The sequence below is a fragment of the Myxine glutinosa genome, chromosome 1 (genome assembly GCF_964187855.1).
Source record: "Myxine glutinosa chromosome 1, kmMyxGlut1.1, whole genome shotgun sequence".
Taxonomy (NCBI): domain Eukaryota; kingdom Metazoa; phylum Chordata; class Myxini; order Myxiniformes; family Myxinidae; genus Myxine; species Myxine glutinosa.
In genome coordinates this window covers 289,039,532-289,048,896 of record NC_136261.1, presented here as the reverse complement: position 1 = coordinate 289,048,896, position 9,365 = coordinate 289,039,532, and positions in this window count along the sequence as shown.

Below are 9,365 nucleotides of genomic sequence, written 5' to 3'. Positions count from 1 at the left end.
CAAAAGGTGCCTGAGTTAATAATGGTCAGAAGAGAAATGAAATTTAATTAATTAAATAAGTACTTAATTAAACGCTAATAATTAAATAACTCCTCAATTAATTGATTATTCAAAAAACAAAAAATACCGTATTTGACAAAGGACTTGCTCACTACTGTGCCGAAATTTCAGCTTCCTAGCTCAAAGGATGGCTGAGATATCGCCCGGACAACCAAGAAAACAAACAAGAAACCAGAGTGAAAACTGAGTACTCTCTTTCAGCGTGCGTCACTGCCGAGCCCCCTTTGGTGCCCGGCAATGACGATTTGCAATGCCTGGAGATGGCATAGGAAAGGAGCGGTGTACAACAAGAAACCAGAGTGAAAACTGAGTACTCTCTTTCAGCGTGCGTCACTGCCGAGCCCCATTTGGTGCCCAGCAATGACGATTTGCAATGCCTGGAGATGGCATAGGAAAGGAGCGGTGTACAACAAGAAAACAAGACAAGTACACATACATTCAAAGTACACCGCCCCCATGCCAAATAATTAAATATCCTACAGCGCGGCATTGCCGGGGTGCCTAAGGCACCCGGCAATACCGCAGTGCCCCTCATAGAGGCTGCATTGGGAGGGAGAGGTGTACGCTAATTGATTGATTAATTGTAGAATTAAAATCAATAAAAGATTATCACAAATTATTTTCTTAATCAATTGGCTAATAGCATAACTAAACCACTCGTGCTTCATCCGAAGATGTATCTTTTAGAAATTTAATTAAATAAGTCATTAATAAAAAATTTAATAATTAATTGATTCACCAATAAATAATTAATCGATTAAATGATTAATCAATAAATCAAAAATATCCTTGATACCCACATCACTTGGTCACTGTCATGTCCAAATATTAGCTTCCCAGCTCAAAAGGTGCCTGAGATATTGGCCAAATGAGAAAGAAAATAAATAAATGATTAATAATGAAAATAAATAAATAATAATCATTAAAAAATTGCATTATCAATCAATTCGGTCACAGAACACATAAACCACCACCATTTCATCAGAATCTGTAACTGGGGGAAAATAAATAAATTTTGGTCATAAATCAAATAATTAATCGATTAATTGATTAATTGATTAATTAATAATTGATTAATCAATAAATCAAAAATATCCTTGATAGCCACATCACTTGGTCACTCATGTCCAAATATTAGCTTCCCAGCTCAAAAGGTGCCTGAGATATTGGCCAAATGAGAAAGAAGATAAATAAATGATTAATAATGAAAATAAATAAATAATAATCATAAAAAAATTAAATTATTAATTAATTCGGTCAGAGAACAAATAAACCACCACCATTTCATCAGAATCTGCAACTTTAAAAAATAATTTTTTCTCATTAATCAAATAATTAAAAAATAAATAAATAAATAGATAGTAATCATTAAAAAATTAAATTATTAATCAATTCGGTCAAAGAATGCATAAACCACCACCATTTCATCAGAATCTGTAACTTAAAAAAAAAATTTTTTTTAGTCATTAATCAAATAATTAAATAATTAATCGATTAATTGATTGATTAATTAATAAATCAAAAAGTAGCCTTTGCAGCCAAATCACCTGGTCATTGGCATGTCCAAATATCAGCTTCCTAACTCAAAAGGTGCCTGAGTTGATGGTCAGAAGAGAAAGGAAATTTAATTAATTAAATAAGTACTTAATTAATCGCTAATAATTAAATAACTCCTCAATTAATTGATTAATCAAAAAACAAAAAATACGGTTTTGACAAAGGACTTGCTCACTATTGTGCCGAAATTTCAGCTTCCTAGCTCAAAGGATGGCTGAGATATCGCCCGGACAAACAAACAAGAAAGAAAACAAGAAAGAAAGCAAGAAACCAGAGTGAAAACTGAGTACTCTCTTTCAGCGTGCGTCACTGCCGAGCCCCCTTTGGTGCCCGGCAATGACGATTTGCAATGCCTGGAGATGGCATAGGAAAGGTGCGGTGTACAACAAACAAACAAGAAACCAGAGTGAAAACTGAGTACTCTCTTTCAGCGTGCGTCACTGCCGAGCCCCCTTCGGTGCCCGGCAATGACGATTTGCAATGCCTGGAGATGGCATAGGAAAGGAGCGGTGTACAACAACCAGAGTGAAAACCGAGTACTCTCTTTCAGCGTGCGTCACTGCCGAGCCCCCTTCGGTGCCCAGCAATGACGATTTGCAATGCCTGGAGATGGCATAGGAAAGGAGCGGTGTACAATAAAGATATGGTGCTGGATGATGAGCCTCCCCACCCCTAGGTTTGAAAGCACCAAAATGGCTACTGGAGAACAACAAATTGTTTTAATGAGTAGGACTGGCCATTATGACGGGATGGATCAACCCCATAAGGAAATCCAAATGCTGAGGTCACCAGAACTGAAAGTCGAACTTTGAGCTTCTCAAGCGTTCACAAAATTAGGACATTAAATGTAAGGTTAATGGGCAGGGAATGTTAGATGTAATAAAGAGAGAGATGGAGATGTCAAGAACTGAAAATTTGGGGATAAGTGACCTTGGATGGACTGGTTTGGGCCAGTTTCAATCTGACCATTACAAAGCCTTCGTTTCTGGTCATAAAACCTGTAAAATAAATGGAGTGGCAGTGATTTGAAATAAGATGGCAGAGTCAGTAATGGGATACAACCCAGACAATGATAACTTAAGAGGTTGAAAGGACATCCAGTGAATATTGACCATCATTCAGATATATGCAAAGTCTGCGGCAGATGAATAAAATGTAGAGGAGTTTAGACAAAGTTACAGAACTGCTGGAACAGGTTTCTAAAGGAGATGCTTTAATTATTATGGGAGTTGGAATGCACAAATTGGAGAAACAGGAGCACCACGGATTGCAGGAAAGCATGGACTTTGTATCCAAATTGAGCCATGAGCTGGGATGAGGGGAGGAAGAGGGTATGGGACTTGTATGTGGAGATTGTTCTCGTAATTGCAAATACATGGTTCAACCAACAACCCAAGCACAAACTGTACACATGGACTTCAACCGATGGAAGACTTTGTAATCAATAGAAGATTGAGAAGTGCTGTGTAATTTGCCAACTCTTCCAGGGGCAGACTGTCGGACACATCAACTCCTTGTGGAAAAATTACGAGTCAAATTAAGAAACCTGAAAAGAAAAAGAAAAACTTCGACCAAATATGACCTGAAATAAACATCATCCGTTCGAGTGAACTCTTTTTCCAATCAATCCTCATGATCTTCCATAATAAGTAGCTGGTCTCTAGTCAGACTTGTTCCCCCCTCGAGCTGATCCATAGTTAACAGGGCGGCCACAAGACTTCCTGCCTTGCCTTGGCTGCCATAGCAGTAATTGCGGTACAATTTACTACTTACTACTCCAACAATGGTCAACAACAATGGTTTGTGACTCCACTCTCTGCCGCTGCATACCTCATCCGTCAGATCAGCAGTCTGCAGCCTCCTCACTCTCTGCAGAACTGGACAAAATCACAGACTGGTCAAATAAGTGGAACACGTCTTTCAATCCTGACAAATCTCACTCTTACTTTGTCTCTCCGAAAAGACCGACTGGAACCCCCCCCCCCCCCCCCCCATCTACTTTCTCAACAATCCTCTCCAAGAAGTTCTGTCACTCAAAGCTTTTGGGTCTCACTATCTGCCATGATCTTTCCTGGGAAAACCCCATTTCCAAGCTGGCCTCCAAAACAAGTCACCGACTGGGCATCCTTCGTCGTGCGAAGTCCTTCCTTGGCACACCTGAGGTCCTCACCACATACAAAGCTTTCATCCGCAGCTCAATGGAATACTGTTCTCCCCTCTGGGCTGGTGCTCCTGCCTCACACCTAGCTCGCTCGGCTTCACACTGTTGAAACCAAAGCTTTCAGAATCATTGGAATCTCCCGCGATGAAGCTAACCCCGAGGGCCTTTCACTCACTCACCGCAGGCAGGTTTGGTGGTCTTTCTGTCTTCTACAGACTCCTCTCCGGCCTTGCTCCCACAGCTCTGTCTGTGCTGTCCCCCAAATATTCCTACAGGTCGCACAAGATCTGCCTGCAACCCTCTTCTGGTTAAACTGCCAAAATCAAGACTCTCTATTCACCTTCACTCTTTCATTCCTCTTTTCTCCCGCCTCTGGAACAAACTCCCTCACTCTCCAATCCTCTCCCTCCTCCCTCCAGGTCTTTAAAACAGCTGTTCACCACCATCTCTTATCTTCCCCCATCCAAAACCTTGATCTTTTCTACCCCGTTAATTCACCCCAGATCTACTTTTTTGAAATACTGACTTGGGGGACTACTTTTGTGGAAGTCCGAACAGTGTCCATGTGTTTTTTTTAACCTCTCCTACCCCCCCCCCCCCCCTCCCTCACCCCTTCCCACCAAGCCCTCTCCCTCCCACAGATCTCCCGATGTCCCTGCTCTCAAATGTTGTACTTGTGTGCTTCCCTCTCTCCCAATCTTGTCTTCCGCTCCCTTTATTTCATCTTATGTGTCTGTTTTTTTTGTTGTTTTTTTGTCATTAATGTTAGCTCTTACACGAGCGTCGATCTTGTATACCAAAAATAAATAAATAAATAAAAAAGCTCTAAATGGTCAAGGGTCAAGCTGTCTAATCGGTCTGAAAGGAGTGTTATGGATTCGTCAGTGGTTTTCATCCACTGTAAGCATTTTTGGTTCCATGTACTATTATTGTTATCGTTTAAGTGAAATGGAGATGACTGTTTTCAAAAGCTGAAAAATTAGTGTTTTAAAAGAAACCGGAAACCGGATCGGGGGTAACCAGAAGAAGAGGAGGAAGCGAAAAGCAGAGCAAGAGAGGTCGGGAAGAAAAAGCCGAGCTGCTTTGAGGTCTCGAGAAGACGCTGGCGAACGTGGGTCACGAGCGAACTTTGGTTTTCCCGGGAAAGGGATTCCTGCGACAGAGTGGTTATCACTGACAGATAAACCTGCGTGACGGGTTTTGCGGTCGATTCCGAAGAGAATCGTTGTTGGAGAGCACGTACGCCTCCATTGCGGGCCCACCCGCCTTTTCACCTCGCTCCAGCCATTTCACCGCACCCAGCCGTTAGCCTGGTTTGCGTGTGTAACGTGGATTTTGAGTGGGAATTTGCGGTTCTCCGTTTGGGAGCCGTTGAACATTCATATCCGAAGGTGTGATTTCCCAGTCACCTTTTGGGTGCACCTTCGCGCCTCTTTGGCAGCGTTGACTGTCAGCCGACCTGGATTCTGGTCTCGATACGACCGTTTTGTTGCGATCACCGGAGCGTGGATCGACTTTGGCTTGGTGCCGCGACAGAGACTTTGGGGAATGTTCTTTTCGCTCACTTGGAGCACAGTGAGTTATTGAGTAAGAAACTGATGGTGCCATCATAGGAATTTTTGGGTATTTTGGTTGTGCAATTGAAAGTATATTGTACTTGTGCTGTTATTATTGTGTGACATTAATACAATACTTGTTTTTTGGTAACAATCGGTTGGTGGGGTTTCACCATTGGTCATTGACACACATAATAACACATCTTTCTGCCGTGACTCCTTTCGGGGCTCGGAGGTACACCGTGACCGGGGTTTGGGGAGGAGCACATAACAGGAGTAAGGGGTCTAAATGGCGTTAAGGTCTAAGGTGTCGAAAGGTTAAGGCATGCAAAGGTTTAAAGGGTATAAGAGGTTGGAAGGGTCAAGGGATCTCAAGGTGTCTAAAGTATTGGAAGGGTCGTCAAGGTAAAAGTGGTCTTAAGGGTCTTGGGAGTCTTCAGAATCTTGGGGTCTAAAGAGTCTTAAGGTTATTTTGGGTCCACTGGATCTTTATGGACTTTTGTGGTTTTGGGGGACTTAAAGGGTCTTCAAAGGTCTAAGAGGTCTCAGAACAACTCTGAAAAAGTTGAACAGCTTGGTCCAAGAACTGTGATCCCTTACCGAAGCGGAGGGTGGATACTTTGGGTCCTGGGAGGACTCCGTTCAATATAGATAAATGTTTGGATTATATTTGGGAAGACAGACAGTAAATATAAACAAAATACAACTTGGGTATAAATAAATACCTTTGTCTTCGAGCCAAAAAAAATTCCATAATATAGGAGTTGGACCGGTCATTTGCAATCACATGTGACACCATTCTTTGGTGTCTCTCGCGTGACTCCTCAGTGCACTTTCCCCAATATTCCGAAGTTAAAATGTCCTCTCACAGACCCTATTTTGGCTTTGTGAATGGACTCCTCCATGGGCCAATGCCAGTCGTTGATGTGATTCAGCTATGTGGAATTACAATTGTAAAGCTTTCACATTCTTCTAATTATCTTACTTTCCCTTTACAATTAACAGTGCACATGCTATATATATATTTATTTTGTATACAAGATCGAGGCTCGTGAAAGAGCTAACATTAATCACACAAAAAGACAAACCGACACACAAAAAACACACACACACACAAACACACACAAAAAACAAGGGGAGCGGCAGACAAGATGAGGAGAGAGGGGGAAGGACACAAACACAACATTTGAGAGCAGGGACATCGGGAGGACTTGGGGGGAGGTGGGAGGTGGGAGAGGAATAAAACATATGAACACTGCAAGGACTCTGGGGTGAATTACCGGGGGTAGAAAAGATCAAGGTTTTCGATGGGGGAAGATAAGAGATGGTGGTGAACAGCTGTTTTAAAGACCTGGAGGGAGGAGTGGGATTGAAGGGAGTGGGGGAGTTTGTTCCAGAGGCGGGAGAAAAGGGGAATTGAAAGAGTGAAGGTGAGCAGAGAGCCATGACTTTGGCAGTTTAACCATAAGAGGGTTGCAGGCAGATCTTGTGCGACGTGAAGGAATATTGGGGGGAAAGAGCACAGAGAGAGCTGGGGGAGTAAAGCACGGAGAGGAGTCGGTAGAAGACAGAAAGACCACCTACCTGTCTGCGGTGAGTGAGTGAAAGGCCCTCGGAGTTGACTACATCGCAGGAGATTCCAATGATTCTGAAAGCTTTGGCCTCAACAGCGTGAAGCCGAGCAAGGTGTGAGGCAGGTGCACCAGCCCAGAGAGGGGAACAGTATTCCATTGAGCTGCGGATGAAAGCCTTGTATGTGGTGAGGAGCTCAGGTGTGTCAAGGAAGGACTTCGCACGACGGAGGATGCCCAGTCGGCGACTGGCTTTGGAGGCCAGCTTGGAAATGTGGTTTTCCCAAGAAAGATCATGGCAGATAGTGAGACCCAAAAGCTTGAGCGACAGAACTTCTTGGAGAGGATTGTTGAGAAAGTAGATGGGAGGGTTGTCCAGTCGGTCCTTTCAGAGAGACATTGTAAGAGTGTGAGATTTGTCAGGATTGAAAGACATGTTCCACTTGTTTGACCAGTCTGTGATTTTGTCCAGGTCTGCAGAGAGTGAGGAGGCTGCAGACTGCCGATCTGAGGGATGAGGAATGGAGCGACAGAGAGTAGAGTCTTCAGCAAAGAGATAGAGAGGACTTTCAAGAGAGTCAGAGAGATCATTGATGAAGACCAGAAAAAGCACAGGGCCCAGAACACTACCTTGGGGAACTCCAGCCTGAATAGGAAGAGGAGATGAGAGAAACCCATTCAGGGCCACACGTTGACTACGACCAGAGAGGAAGTCCGCCAGCCATGCGTGGAGATTTCCATGGATACCAAAGGAGGAGAGTTTGGTGAGCAGAGCAGGGTGCCAGACCATATCGAAGGCACGTGAAATGTCAAGGGAGACAGCTCTAATTTCCTGTTTGGCGTTGAGGACCTCCATCCATTGTTGAGAAAGCAGAACCAGCATGTCCAGAGTAGAGTGACCAGGTCTGAAACCAAATTGATGATCAGAGATCAAGCCATTGGAGAAGAGGAAAGATTTAATATCTGAAGCAATGATGGCTTCCAAGACTTTCCTGATAATTGGGAGAAGGCTGATTGGTCTGTAGTTGCTGGGATCTGTATTTTGCACCTTTTTTGTGCAAAGCGGTGATGTTGGCTGATTTCCAAGCAGATGGCAGATGACCTTGAGCAAAGGAGAGGGTGAAGAGAATAGAAAGAGGGAGTGAAAGAGCAGAAGAACATGATTTTAGGACCCGTGGGCTGATGCCGTCAGGTCCAGTTGCAGAATCAGAGTCGAGGGTTGACAGAAACTTTTCCACCTTGTCAGGAGGAAAGGACACAGAGTCCAGGAGCAGCTGGGTACGACTGGGTACAGAGAGGGATGGGTTTGGGACACAAGATTTAGAGGCAAACACAGAGTTGAGGCATTCAGCTTTTTCACGTGCGGAGTCAGCCGTTAAGCCGTTTGAGGTGAGGGAGGGGATGGAGGGGGAACAAACACCAGAAACAGATTTGACCAGACGCCACCAGGATTTGGAAGAGGGAGACAGATAAGAGAGTTCGGTCTTGAGAACGGTGAGATATTGTTTCCTGGCTCTCCTGAGGGTGGGCACACACTTGTTTCGGGCTTTGTGAAAGGAAATGAGATTTCCTTCCGTTGGATTTGCTTTCCAGGAGACGAAAGCAAGTTGTTTCAGGGCAACAGCCTCACCACAAGATTCCGTGTACCATGGACGGGAGGAAGGGTATGACAACTGAAGACGAGATGGGATAAATCTGTGCATGAGAGAGAGCAATTTACTTTGAAAGAATTCCCAGGACGAGTTGATGTCAGAGGCGGTAGAGATGGGAGACCAGTCCAGATGATTGATGGCTGCTTGAAGACTGTGCCAGTTGGCCTGAGTGAAATGCCAGACTCGTCGACGCTGAGGAGGCTCTCTGAGAATGGTCAGAGAGATGTCCACTTTGACAAGCACATGATCAGATGAGCCGATTGGAGCAGAAGAAGAGCAGCAGACATTTTCAGGGAAGTTTGTCATAACCAAATCCAGAAGAGAAGATGCTCCGTTGACTGAGATCCGGGTCGGGAAATTGACAGATTGTGTCAGTCCCAGTGAGTCGCAGAAGTCCTTTGCTGAAGAGCCATGGCTGGTGAGAGAGGTACCCACACCCAGCCAACTGGCATGGTGACAATTGAAATCACCACATATGAGGAAGAGAGAGTTGGGATGGGTAGATAGAAGTTGGTCCATATTATCAGACAGTGAGATGTAGATGGAGTCATCGCTGTTTGGTGGACGGTACAACACACATATGAACAAAAGGTGGGAGCGAAGGGGAAGCCGTAGCCAAAGGTATTCCTGGGGGTGAGGTGGAGAGAGGGCAGTGGAGGGCGAGTGAGGAAGAGAGTTTTTTATAAAGATAGCAACCCCACCTCCAGGACGAGGCTCAGGTCTATCATACCGGAGGAGGGAGTAACCTGGGAGAGATACCAAGGCATCAGAGACATCATGAAGGAGGAAAGTTTCTGTTAAGCAGTTC